This window comes from Oncorhynchus kisutch, linkage group LG10 (genome assembly GCF_002021735.2).
Source record: "Oncorhynchus kisutch isolate 150728-3 linkage group LG10, Okis_V2, whole genome shotgun sequence".
NCBI classification, from domain to species: Eukaryota; Metazoa; Chordata; class Actinopteri; order Salmoniformes; family Salmonidae; genus Oncorhynchus; species Oncorhynchus kisutch.
This window is the reverse complement of record NC_034183.2, coordinates 48,248,024-48,261,824: the sequence shown is the minus strand read 5'-3', so window position 1 is coordinate 48,261,824 and position 13,801 is coordinate 48,248,024. Positions and strand designations below refer to the sequence as shown.

Genomic DNA, 13,801 nt, shown 5'->3' with positions numbered 1-13,801 from the left:
CCCAGGTCTCCTTTCTATGTTTCTTCCCTCGACTGAGTTTTTTTCTGGCCACTGTGCTCTCGCTTCTGCTTTTCTTGGTCTTTGGGGACTAGGCCGGGTTACTGTAAAGCACTGTGACAACTGCTGATGTCAAAAGGGCTTTGTCAAATAAATGTTATTGATTGGTTGATTCAGGTCAAATAGTGTGAATGGGAGGCAACAGTACACTGCAGTTTGTTTGTGTTCAACTCCCTTTTCCATTCACCATCTGTCTGCAAATGAAATGCTTTAACATTGTGTAACTTGTACACCGGGAGGACCAAACATGAGACACATATTGAAGATGAGAGAAAACAATAACACCTAAGGGCTGATAACAACTGAGGGCTAAATAAAGGGGGACGTAGCAGGAGTTGACATGACACATTGTAACTATCTGTCATTTGGAGACTGGCAGGACTAAGGAGGATCAAGGAGTTAGCCAGATTATTTAGGCAATAATCATTTTTTTTTTAATTCAAGATAATCTTGACATGGGCATGGTCTTATTGGCTCAACAACCAAAAACACATATCTAAGTTTATCTTTCTTAATTAACTAGAAAATCAATAGTTATTTCTGGTTATTTATAAAAGTTAGCTGTCTAGATTCTGTTTTGTAGTATACCCCTCTGAAATGTTTGAATGTGTTGTTGTGTCTCACTTTCTTTAACTTCCTGTAAGCAAGTGTCAAACCAAGTAGTTCCTCTTTTCTTTCTCTGAAAAAATGTGCTCTTAGAATTGTTTTGTGGGTATTTGATGGAGATTTTATTCTATCATCTAATATTAGTTGTTGGTTTGCACTTTCACACGTTATAGTGTTGAGAGAAATGTATACATACAGTAACTAATGAGCAAGTCCTTACTGTTCTCAACACAAGTTCACAAATGATTGTAATTCGCACTCTGCGAAGCCTACATCTATATCACCATTATGCAGAGTGCGAATTACACCATGACATTCGGGGTCTCTGTATTGAAACATTTTTATGAGCATAATAATAAAAAATGCATTAGCTTTTAATGTGGCATGAACACAACCAGTCATGATATTTTCATCTGATTGTCAAACAAATCACTTCAAAAAGTAGGCATGTTCGTCCACTCCAAAATAATTCCAGCATCCAAACTGCCTGTTTACCAGTGCCATTTGATGAAAGGAAATAGACATCTGTTACAAAACACCAAAAAGTATGCTTATGGACATCTGCAGATTGCAATTGATTAGGCCTACATTAATTAGTTATATATTGGTTAGGCCTACATTAATTAGTTCTATATTGATTAGGCCTACATTAATTGATGCTCTTACTGACAAATGTACCTTTTTTTGTAAAGTCGGGACACCTGAAATGGGGCTGAAACTGTCCCGGGAAATACAGGATGGTCAACTTACTAGACTAGGCTACAATGTATATTACCATGAGCTTCAAAAACGTCTACCAGTAGCCAGTGATGTATTGTTTAAAAAAATATGTGCATAAACTCTGACTGCCGGTTGCGGTGAAAAAAAGTAATACTGCTTGTACCTTAAACGCATAAAAAAGGTGGTTAACAGTGTTTGCTTGTGTTTACCTTGCGCTAGGTCTACACTACTGCCACATGAACACACCCAGAATAGGTATCCTACATTCAATATATAGTAATACACGAGTTGAATCAAAACATGTTTTACACCCTAGTTCATGAGTTGCCCATAGTTCATGTGTTAATGCTTGGAGTCTTCACAAATCGTGAAACACACCTTTCTTTCCTTACACTAATGACATTTATGACAGTGCTATTTGTCTTTAAGCATTCAACAATTGAATTAGAACACTGAACTTAAACCCTGTACGAATCAAAGATCTTGGAGATCAGCGAAAATGCACTGTAGGTCTAAGTGTAACTATGTCTACGTGACGTTTCATTACGTTTCATGCCGTTGCAAAATGTAATGCTTCTAACCGAAAGAGTCAACTATAGAACTACTGTTATTATCTCGTATGTTGGATGGATTGGATGCGCATTGGTGTCTAGCTGTAGGCTAGTTGTCTAGTGATATTGTCGACCATCATCAGCTGATCCAGGAAAGAAAACAAATATTATTATTTTTATTTAACCTTTATTTAACTAGGCAAGTCAGTTTTAAGAACAGATTGACAATGACGGCCTTACACCGGGCAAACCCGGACGACGTTGGGCCAATTGTGCGCCGCCCAATGGGACTTCCCAATCATACAGCCTGGATATTGATGGAATAAAGAATAGCAGTACCCGCGAGCACCTGAAAAACAAAGCAATGAGCGCTCTAAACAGTTGACTGACAAAAGCAAACAACGATAAATCAATGGATACATGTAATGCATTGGAATAAAGGCTTCTTTTTATTATTATTAGGGAAGCATGGCGAAAATGAAGACTCACAAAGGAAAATCTATGAGCAAAGGAGCTCAGCTGAGGGCGAAATTCAACACTACTGGATGGACAACTCTTGTCACATAGAAATACATTGGTTAAACCATTACAGAGAGGTGCGGGTGTTTGTTTAATTTAAATATTTTATGTTTATATTTACCACTGTAAAATATATTTACCACTGCATTTTAAACAAATAGGAGAGTGGCTAAATTAGCATTATTTAGAGACCCCCCAAAGTTAGACTTTTGTTGCATTTTGGGGAGCTAACGTTTCATTCAGGGAAGCTGAGCCCCCAGCTCCCTCGTTATGCCCTTATGCTAATAAACCTCTAAATTTCCCTAGGAAAACGCAATTCATATTAACCTCACCACTCCCATCTAGTGACAACAAAATGTTACTCTCATTCACTTGATCAGAAAAGGAATCATAATTTTCAGTTGATTTTCAATGTAATGTTTCTTTTTAGAAAAACATTCCATAGTGAGTTCACAATCATATGGACTGTTTTCCTAATAGGCACTCTTCTCAGAAACAGATTTTCAGAAGAATCCTTTATTTTCAGGAGATAATTATACACATCTCATAAAATGGCTTTTCTCAAGGGCTTCTTCTTTTTGTTACTGATAGACATTTCATCATGCATCCTTTCCAGCTACTAGGTCACATTAATGACTTGCACCTTAGTGTGTCATCTTTATGAAATATTAGAGCCAATAGCATCCCACACAGAGGAAGCTGGTGGGAGGAGCTATATGAAGAAGGGCTCCTTGTAACGGCTGGAATGGAGTTAATGGAACGGAGTCAAGCATGTGGTTTTCATATTTTTAAGATGTGTTTGATACCATTCCATTACTTCTATTCCAGCCATTACAATGAGCCCGTCCACCTATAGCTCAACCCACCAGCCTCCTCTGATCCCACAGCATGACACACAAAGTAGCGTCTGATTGATTCACCCTATTCTATTCCGATATGTTTTATAGCAGGTTATTATTCAGAAGTGGAAACATTTTAAATGAAGTCTTCCTGTACGGATAATGAGATCATAATGTAACTGTATAGGACCATTTAGACCAATAGATAGAGAGGGATGGATGGGAGGGAGCTGTTAAGTTCGGCCTCCCCTTTATAGATACATTATTGTAATTATAAGGCACCTGTGGTTTTAATCTAAGTGAATTGCTTTGGGGAGATATGGCAGTGGGCTGGCAGAGCAGAGGAGTACTCTCTAAAACTGCATTTGAATGAGATATATAGAGGGGGGGGGGGATGCGCATCCACAGCACATCGTGTTGGCGTTGTCTTAAAGCAGCCCCATCTCTATCTCATATCTCCCCCCCCCCCCCCCCCCCCCTGGCTATTTTATGTCCTATACTGTTGTAGCGGGCAGCACTGTATCTCAGCTTTCAAGTCAAGTCAAAATCCCTATGCTGGACCCCTGGACCTAAAGCCTTTCCAATCACTAAGGTAGAAGTCCACTCTGACTACTCAACATCTCAAACACTGCAAATCAACTGGGACCCCTTCACCTATTCACAAAGCAACTTATAGTAGGGATACTAATCAAGGATCAGGTCCTCCTGATCAAAATCATTTTGATCTAAAACTCTAAGTTCATCCTAGATCAGCACTCCTGTCAGAGACACTTTGTGAATTCCAGAACTAACACTGAGCCAAGGTCTAGATCAGCCAGCCAAGTCTAATAGACTAGACATAACATAATAAATGTAAATCTGTTACATTTGGTATGGTTGCAAAAAACAGATGGTCAAGCTGGATGGGTAGGCATATAATGCGAACGTGTTTGAATCTCATCACAGACAACTTTAGCATTTTAACTAATTAGCAACTACTTACTACTTTTTTAGCTACTTTCAACTACTTAGCATGTTAGCTAACCTTTCCCCTAACCCTAAACTCTTTAACCCAACTCCTAATCTTAGCCGTAACCTTAACCCCTAAGCCCTAGCCTAGCTAACGTTAGCCACCTAGCTAATGTTAGCATTAGCCACCTCGCCACCTAGCTAACGTTAGCCACAATAAATTGGAATTCATAACATATGATACGTTTTGCTAATTCGGAAACAAATTCTACGTATTGCAATTCGTAACATATTGTATGAGTTGCAATTTATAACATATCATTAGAATTGTAATATGTAACATATCATACGAAATGGGGTGTCCCAGATTTACATTTACTATGTTATCCATGAGTACAGGTTGGAACAGCAGGTTGATATGGGGATATTTCTCATTCTGTAATGCATATGGTAAGGATATAAGTTATCCTCAGGCACTGATCTAGAACCAACTCAGCCTCCCCCAAAGCCTAACTTAAACCATGAGGGTGAAAACACACACCTGACCCAAGATCAGTTTCTACTGTCCAGAGGCATCTTGTATAAAATAGGCTCAAAATAGCCTTCTAAATAACCATACGACAGATGACAGAGAAAGAAGGGGAATTTCAATTTAATCTTTCTCTCTATTTATTCATGTTCTTTTTTTCCTCTGATCTCCTTTCACTCCTCAGTGCCCTCACCCCCAGCCCCAGGCCAAACTGACATGTTCTCTTGTCTATCATCACCATCTCTCCATCTCTCATCAGAACTCAATCTGTAGGAGGTTCATCCCTCGCTCCACTTTGTGCTCCTCCTCCACACTCTTCCCTTTTCCATCACCTTTTCATTCCTTTCCTGCCTCAAGTTCTTATCCTCTACTCCCCTCCCTCCTCCCTCAACTCTTCTTCATCTCCCTAGCCACCCTTCCTCTCCCCATCCCTTCTTCCACTCTCTCCCTCCACTACTCTGCTGCAATCCCTCCCTCCTCTTAAACATCACAAAATCCCCTCCTATCCCAATCCAGCCCTCTCTCCCTCCCTCTCCATTTATCTTTCCCTCCCTCTCTCTCTCCCCTTCATCTCACCTCTAGCCACTCAGCGCTCTCTCTCCCTCTTCAGCAGCACTGCCCGCTCTCTTTCTCTTTCTACCTTTCTTTATTTCTCTGTCTGTCTCTCTTTTTTTTCTCTCCTCCTTTCTTTGGCTCACAGAAGGTTCCCAGGCTCCTGGTCCGTCCGTCTGTCCCTCTGCCCGTCCGACGATCCCACTGAAGCTCTAGCACCAACCGGGACACAGACTCTCACAAAGGTAAGAAATAGGGGAAGAGGAGAGGAGAGAGGGGCTCTACTTCCCTCAACTATCACTGATGCTGGAGGCAGACAGGATGAGGGAAAGGAAGAGAGAGGGAGTGGGGAGAATCCGAAATGAGAAGAGATGAAGTGGAAAAAGAAGAGGGAGAGAGGAGTGGAGAGGAGAGGCAGTAATGCAGTGCACTGTGACTTGTGAGAAGAGAGGAATATAGAAAGAGATTTAGTTTGAAATGGTGTGTCTTGAAGAAACTGTCTGAGAATAGAGAAAGAGATGCATGCAGCGGGCAGAATTGCAAAAAGGGAGAGAGGGATGGAGATGGATAGAGAGAATATCATGAAAATGTTGGTGTATCAGCTGTGCGGCTACAGAAAGCATAAAGCAGCGGCAGCTCTGCCTCCCCGTAAAATCCCATTCACAAATAAGACCTGTACTCTGGCAACTCTGATTGGTCCCCGAAATAGTGTATGTTTGATTCAATGTGTGTGTGCACTGTACTTAGAGAAATAGATTGAGAGAGGGTGAGAGGGAAGGAGGGAAATGGGAAGGGAGGAGGGGTATAGAACATCTATTAAATAGCTCTTCTGTGGGTCTGGTGCTAATGCTGTGCTTGAGCGGCTGCTCCAGCAGCACACACCATGCAGGCTAACAGAGAAAGAGAGAGAAAGCTGAACTGAGTTGGAGTGTACGCTTTAATACGAGATGCAATGTGGGGAGGGGGGTCCAAATGGAAATAATCAGTGATGTCGGCTCTGCGGATGGGTATACTTGTCATAATGCAGGCTTTAGATACAGAGACGATCAGTGTGACTTTACGACAGACTTTGGGACACTTCCCTCCCGCCCGCCTCCCTACCCTTCCTTTCCCCTTCTCCCCTACTCCCTGATTGCCTCATCTCTCACTCCAGATTGCTCCCCTTTGATAACATCTGTAGAAACAGAGCTGCACTCCTGGCATGCAAACAGCAGCCTGTAAGAGTGACGTTATATTTCTGGGAAACTGTCGTTGGTGCGGCAAAGTACGGGCAGCCTGAAGTATATATGGGGGAGAGAGCGGAATGGAGAGAGAGGGATGGAGGGATGGGGAGAACTTCAGCAACCACAAGGGAGTTAATGGGACAGAGAGGAGAGGGAGAAAGAGAGCACGCGAGAGAGGGGAGAGAAAGCATAAACTGACATATGGAGGGAATGAGGGGAATAATGAGTTGGCAGGAGAAAAAGAGGAGGGTTGGGCATCCAGAATAAAGGGAGTAGAGAGAGAGGGGGGGGTAGCGATGAAGTGAGGGACAGAAGTAGAGAGAGAGGAGGGAGAGAGAAAGAGAGCGAGACGGAACGAGAAAGAGAAGGAGAGGCGGTAATGCAGTGCACAGTTACTTGTGAGCAGAGAGGAATATAGAAAGAGATGTGTAGATTGAAATGGTGTGTCTTGAGGAAACTGTCTGAGAACATTGAAAGAGAGAACAGGTTGATGCATGCAGCGGGCAGAATTGCAGAAACGGAGAGAGAGAGAGATAGGGATTGAAAGAGAGAGGGATGAGGGGACAGAGAGAACGTCATGAAAATGTTGGAGTACCAACTGTGCGGCTGTAGAAAGCCGTAAAATCCCATTCACAAAAAAGACCTGGAATAGACGTTGAATTGACATCGGTGCCCATCTCCTTTTCACTACATAGAGTATCTCACACCTCATCACTCCTCTTTCATTAGAAGTGAATGTGAGGGGTGTGATGTATGACTCTAGACTATATCACATCAGGATTTTCTAGGAATTCACTGATTTTGGAGTGTGAAATACAGCCTTGTGAAACATACCATCGTATTTGTGGCAGCTGGGATCGACTGGGATACCCAGTACAGCACAGGAGTGATGGGGATGTGCACAGGAGCGTGGTGGAAGGGTGGGCTGTGGGGAGATTTACGGGATGTGTCAGTACAGGTAACTGAGTTCTTGTGTGGTACACCTTCCACTTGGCGGTAGCTATGTATTCAAGGGTTCTGCCTCTGGTTTGGTTTGCTGCTGCAGTGTGTGATAGAGTAACTTTCGTCCTCCTTCTTCTTGAGGTGTCTCTCCACAAACCCTGTCTATAATAGTGGAGTAGAACAAGCATGTTATTGTGTGTGTGTGTGCCTGCAACCAAACCAGATCAGACCAGAGCAGGCCTCTACAGGGCGATGTAGCACCGCAGTTAATGAAGCATATTTCATCCCCGATCCCTGACTCGGGCACGGGCAGATTAATGACCATGGAACATGGATGGGATTAGAGTACCAATCCAACAGATGATCAATCTAGCCAGCTAGTACCAGTGTACCAGTACCAGTGTAGCAGCCCCACATACATCACACTACAGTTATACTTATTATCTACTGTATAAATTTTCTACAATTCCACATAGACGTGTGTGGGTGCCTTTCTGTGTGTGCAGTGCACGTATGTTTGAGTGAGTTTGAGTGAGTGGGTAGCTAGCTGTGTGCCAGTGGGTGGAAGAATAGGAAAATGTCATGATTACTTGGAAGAAGAGTATTTGTTTGTGTGGGATTGTGTAGGTGAGAGGTTGTTAGATGTTAGATAGGACCAGCTAATTGTGTGCGGACAGATCCAGAGTGCATGTTTGAATTTTTACGTGGGCAGTCTTTTAAACTGAGCTGTAGGAAACTAAAACACAGCTGCATTCTACAGTCCGAAAGGCATCACTCGCAATTCAAAAACTACCTCACACACACGCACACACACACACACACGCACACGTGTACACACACACTCTTAGAAAAAAGGATTCCAAAAGGGTTCTTTGGCTGTCCCCATATGAAAACCATTTTTGGTTCCAGGTAGAACCCTTTTAAGATCCATGTAGAATCCTCTGTGGAAAGGGTTCTACATGGAACCCAAAAGGATTCTTCAAAGGGTTCTCCTATGGGGACAGGTGAAGAACCCTTTTAAGTTCTAGATAGAACCTTTTTTCTAAGAGTGTAACAGAGATGTGATGAAAATATGTATCTTCCCCCACTTAAAAGGTTACCTGCCATTAGCCATCATTAGCCAACAGAAAGTGACACATTCAATACTGCCTTGCACACTCTTGCCTGCATCTAGCTGATCTAGGGTGTAATCATTAGTCCAACATTTGCAAACGTTTGCTTCCGTTTATTTTTTTTTAACAGAATCAGCTGAATGAATACACCCCTGATCAATCGTAAACACAGTTCACTTTCATAGCAGCCACATTGTATTCCTTCTCACCTCTATACGCTCTCCTCTTCTCACCTTTCCCCTTAGTTTGTGGACTTCTGCTGTATGTGGCCAGACAAAAAAAAAAATCCAAGCCAAACCATATCATAACAGCCTACAACGCTGTCACCATATTAGCTAAAGTAACGTCATTGTCAACATAGCTAATAGAACTAATGTGTTAGTAAACCCGCGACAATCATGCAGTAAAATTACAGTCTACACTCAGTAAGCAGTTTAGAACAATAAATTAGTAAAACAAAAAGTTCACCTTGACTTCACCTTGTGTTGGAAATTCATAGCCAGCTAGCTAACATAGCATCCCTCTGTTTGAGCAGGGTGTTTGAGTCGTCTAAACTAGCTAGCTGCATTTATTAGCTAAGTAAGTTTTGGAAGTTTTTGGAAGAAATGAATTTGTTCAAAATTGTTCAACTATTGTCTTTCGCTTTCTTTTAGTCAACTACTCACCACATTTTATGCACTGCAGTGCTAGCTAGCTGTAGCTTATGCTTTCAGTACTATATTCATTCTCTGATCATTTGATTGGGTGGACAACGTCAGAGCAGGAGCTCTGCTGGAGAACGTCCTCCGGAAGTTGTCATAATTACTGTGTAAGTCTATGGAAGGGCGTGAGAACCATGAGCCTCCTAAGTTTTGAATTGAATTCAATGTACCCAGAGGAGGACTGAAGCTTGCTGTCCTCCGGCTACATCATGATGCTACCCTGCAGAGTACTGTTGAGGCTACTGTAGACCTTCATTGCAAAACAGTGTGTTTTAATAAATTATTTGGTGACATGTGAATATATTTAGTAGAGTTTGATCTGAAAAGTAAAACTTTTTAAATGTTTTATTGAAAACAAAAAAAATGAAATTCACTGAGGAGGATGGTCCACTGCTGTGAGGAGTGGGAAACTCAGAGGCTGCTGCCTGCCTGTCAGTATATCATGGGGATTGATCCCATTGTAGTTTGACACTCATATCAACTCATTATTGCATTAACCACCACTCGTTCGCGCATATGCGCACGCACAAACACTCACTTATAAACCCCTTCACCTAGATGCACACATAGTGAGATGTTACACACCGTTCCAGAAGAGGACATTTAGTTTTTCCATTGCCCGGAAGAACAGCAGAAGACCATCTCCACCTACATAAAGTCCCACGGTCAGGTTACCTGCATTCATCTCTTGAACTTTGGCCAACAAAATCCACTTGGACCTCCCATCATCCTCCAACTCATAATGCTTCAGGGTTACGGGGGATACCTAGTCAGTTGTACAACTGAACGCCTTCAACTGAAATGTGTCTTCCACATTTAACCCAACTCCTCTGAAACAGAGAGGTTCTGCCTTAATCAACATCCACAGCCCGGGGAACAGTGGATTATCTGAGTTGCTCAGGGGCAGAATGACTGATTTTGACGTTGTCAGCTCGGGAGTCAATCCAGCAACCTTTCGATTACTGGCCCAACTTTTTAACCACTAGGCTTCCTGTTGCCCCTGTCGTTAGGGTTATGTTCATGGTTAGGGGTTAGAGAAAGGATGTTGAATGGGACTGAATTGTGTGTCCCCACAAGGTTAGTAATACAATACCGTGTTTGTGTGTGTGTGTGTGTGTGTGTGTGTGTGTGTGTGTGTGTGTGTGTGTGTGTGTGTGTGTGTGTGTGTGTGTGTGTGTGTGTGTGTGTGTGTGTGTGTGTGTGTGTGTGTGTGTGTGTGTGTGTGTGTGTGTGTGTGTGTGCGTGTGTGTGTATGTGTGTGTGTGTACATGTGTGTTACTGATCAGATGAAAGCACGTTTGAACAAGTGGCATTACAGGACTGGAAGTTGGAAGCCAGAAGCTGGAAGGGAGCCATAACTTTGAACCACCTGCTAATAGAGAATTATGGCTGTGGTGTAATGTAGCCTGGTCCCAGATCTGTTTGTGCTTTTCCCTGCTCCATTGGCATTCCATAAGGAGTTGGCAAGAGAGCAGAAACAGACTGGCACCCATGCTAGTGCTAATGGTGCATGGTGCTGGAACTTCAGCTGTTGTACCATATACATTTGCCTCTAGATCATATGATTTCAGACATTCTAGTTTTACAAACTACCTGTGTTGTCGTGCAGTAAGCATATTAACGTGTGGAGGGGAAAATTGTTGTATTGTTTTGATGGATGAGGCATTTTTCTGTTGTTGAATATCCAGGTGCTGTTTTAATTGCCACCACACCTGCAATACACTCACTTTCTTGCATCTTATTTTACTCTCTCTCTCTCTCTTCCTCAATATTTTACTTCCTCACGTTTTCTTTCTTTCTCTCTATCACCAGCGCTCTCCCTATCCAAATGAAGGTGTAAAAAGGGAACACTTCCCACTTTGTGCCAAAGTTCAGTCGATCTATTTTAGAGATTTGGCCATGTATTTTTTTAAGGCCAACCTATTTTTAAACCGCCCGAGCAACAGAGGTCGCTTAGAGCGAATCTAACTTTAGTAGTGACACAGAGGTCACCGCAGCGCTGCAGGAGTCAGGCCTAGCAATTAAAACATCCACAAACTCCTAAATGAGATCATTAGTGTGCTGGGATGGATGGAAGTCATCTGGGAAGAGGCAAGGGAGACGAAAGAGGATTGAGATGTATTTTTATGGGTCACGGAGAGAGGGAGTTTTTGGTGAAATGAATGGGATGATAATGTAACATTGTGACCTATTTTGATGCGGTGTGACTTAAAGTCCTTACTCTTTTGGGAGAGTCAGTGGATGTGGATGATATATAGACACACACACACACACACACACACACACACACACACACACACACACACACACACACACACACACACACACACACAACAAACTACGCTTCTTACCCAACATCGTTTGTAAAGGTGTACTCCTACTCTGTGACCTTAAAACAGCAGCCCTCTGCACCACAGTTCATCTAAGTGAGACAGGGGGCACTGTTTCACAGGCAAGTGGATGAGTAGATGGAGATACTGCTGCATTCCCTATATGGGGGCTCAAACTTCTGCTCCATCTCCTCCTGAGGTTTCTCATGAACCTGCCACTTACCGGCTACATAATTAGCCCCTTACAGAAGACTGCTGCCTGGTCCCTGGCTGAACAGTTCAATCTTAGAACTACTGTTCTCTACTCCCTGCATAGAGAATATATGCCAAGAATGGCCAATTTAGTGGGCAAAGTGCAGGAGTTACCAAACTCTATTCTATTCCGTTCCAACGTATTCTAGTATGTTGCTAGCAATGACTACGATGACCAGATATCATTGCATTATCAGCGTGATACAAGAGATAAGCATGACTTGGAATAGCGGTCGTTGTGACCAATACACATCATATTCCACATCAGCTGTGGAATATCAGCTGTCCTATATACTGCTGAAAATATAAGTTTCCTCCACTCCTCTCTCATTGCTTTGCCGGCCTGCTACTATATTTTAGATGAAGGTGACCAGATTTCTGAAATTAAAACCGGGGACATTTCCAGTTCATTAAAATATCCAATGTTGTCTATGAAATGAAAAAGGGGGCCAATTCCGGTTTAATGTATTTAGTCTAACGGGCCCACTGTGATAGAGAAAACAACTATACTACAGAAACACTATAGACAAGACAGAACTGTCAGATCTGAACAGTCATTCAGTGGTCCTGGTAGTCTGGGTAGAATAAGAGTAGAAGAGAACAAAATTGAAAAAACACACAATAGTATATGTGAAATACTTAACAACATAATAAGGAAATAAGACGATGATGTGATTGGTAACTACATAATATACTTATACCAACATAATCTGTATATTTCTCAGAAGAATGTATTTTCTTCTGGATTGCTCTGTCTTTGGCCAGCTTCTCCATGAACTCCTGACAGGGGAGGTTGAAGTTTGTCTTCACAATAAGCGTGGCCTTGATGGTAGGAACAGTGTACCTATTTCTTTCTGCTGTCCATACGGTATATCATTCATTTGGGAGAACACTCTCTCGACTGGTGTATTACCTCCAGGTAAGCACATGACAACAGACGCTAATCTAGCCAGGCTAGTGTGTGGGATGTCGTTCTCTTTGAAGTGGGTAACCACAGGTGCTCCATCTCTGACTGAGCGGTGTCTCAGATGTTTTCCATTCTTCAAGCGATCCCCTCTTTAGGAACTCTTGCAGGCCAGTAACCTCGTCAAACAATGCATCCTCATTGATGGTCACATTGGGGCATTTCTTTCTGCAGTGTGGCTGCTGCCTTCTAGACCTCTTCACACTGAGGTTGCCTTTTTAAAAGGAGACCATGTAAATATTTTAGATTATCTGTCTACTTTCCCCATGCTTGCAAGTAGTTCACAGCCGTAGTGAAGAATGATTGTGATGTTTTGAGGAAGCCCTCTTTAGACATTGCTCCATTTCCCTCTAGCTCTCTCAGAAGTCCTCTGACCAAAACTGGAATGAAGTTGTCATCATGTCTTGCAGTCAATTTTGCCTCAACGTTTCTCAGAATTGCAGCTGACTCCACAGCCCAGCGGTCCTGGCATTCAAGAATCTTGATCGTGTCACTGAATACGGTCAGGTTTCCATGGACAAGGGCCAGCCAAAGTTCAGTCAGTGGAGCTTCGAACATTGTTCGCAGGACAACAGGGCATTTGTCTTCAGAAAGAAAACAGGATTTCAAAGGCACATACATTTTCATCACTCTTTCTGGAGCAGGGAGCAGGGAGCATGGACAGCCAGCGAACATTGCTGTGTCCTAAAATGTTATGGTACTCCTGGTCTCACAAAAGCTCTTCAGCCTTTCTACTCTGACGGTGAAAATATCCAAATATCTTTGTGAGCAGGTACTCAACATCAAGGGGCATCATATCCAAAGCTGTTCTGACCGTGTTATGAATGATGTGGGCAGGACAACCTAAGCCAATCAACTTCCGCTGAAGAGCATTTTTAACTTTGGTATGGACATTGACCCTCCCCAGCCTATTCAGTCCTCCAAAGTTGGTATTTGTGTTATCGGCAGAGAATGCC

At 42.6% G+C, this 13,801-nt stretch overlaps 1 protein-coding gene across 1 annotated transcript in view; it reads left to right on the top strand.

The window, feature by feature from the left end:
* The first annotated feature begins 5,307 nt into the window (after positions 1-5,307).
* The window catches only part of LOC109898281 (parvalbumin-7), a 40,385-nt gene continuing 31,891 nt past the window's right edge, over positions 5,308-13,801 (top strand). The window contains exon 1 of the mRNA XM_031833849.1: positions 5,308-5,566. The gene's annotated coding sequence lies outside the window, so the exon portion shown is untranslated. The remainder of the gene's footprint in view (positions 5,567-13,801) is intronic.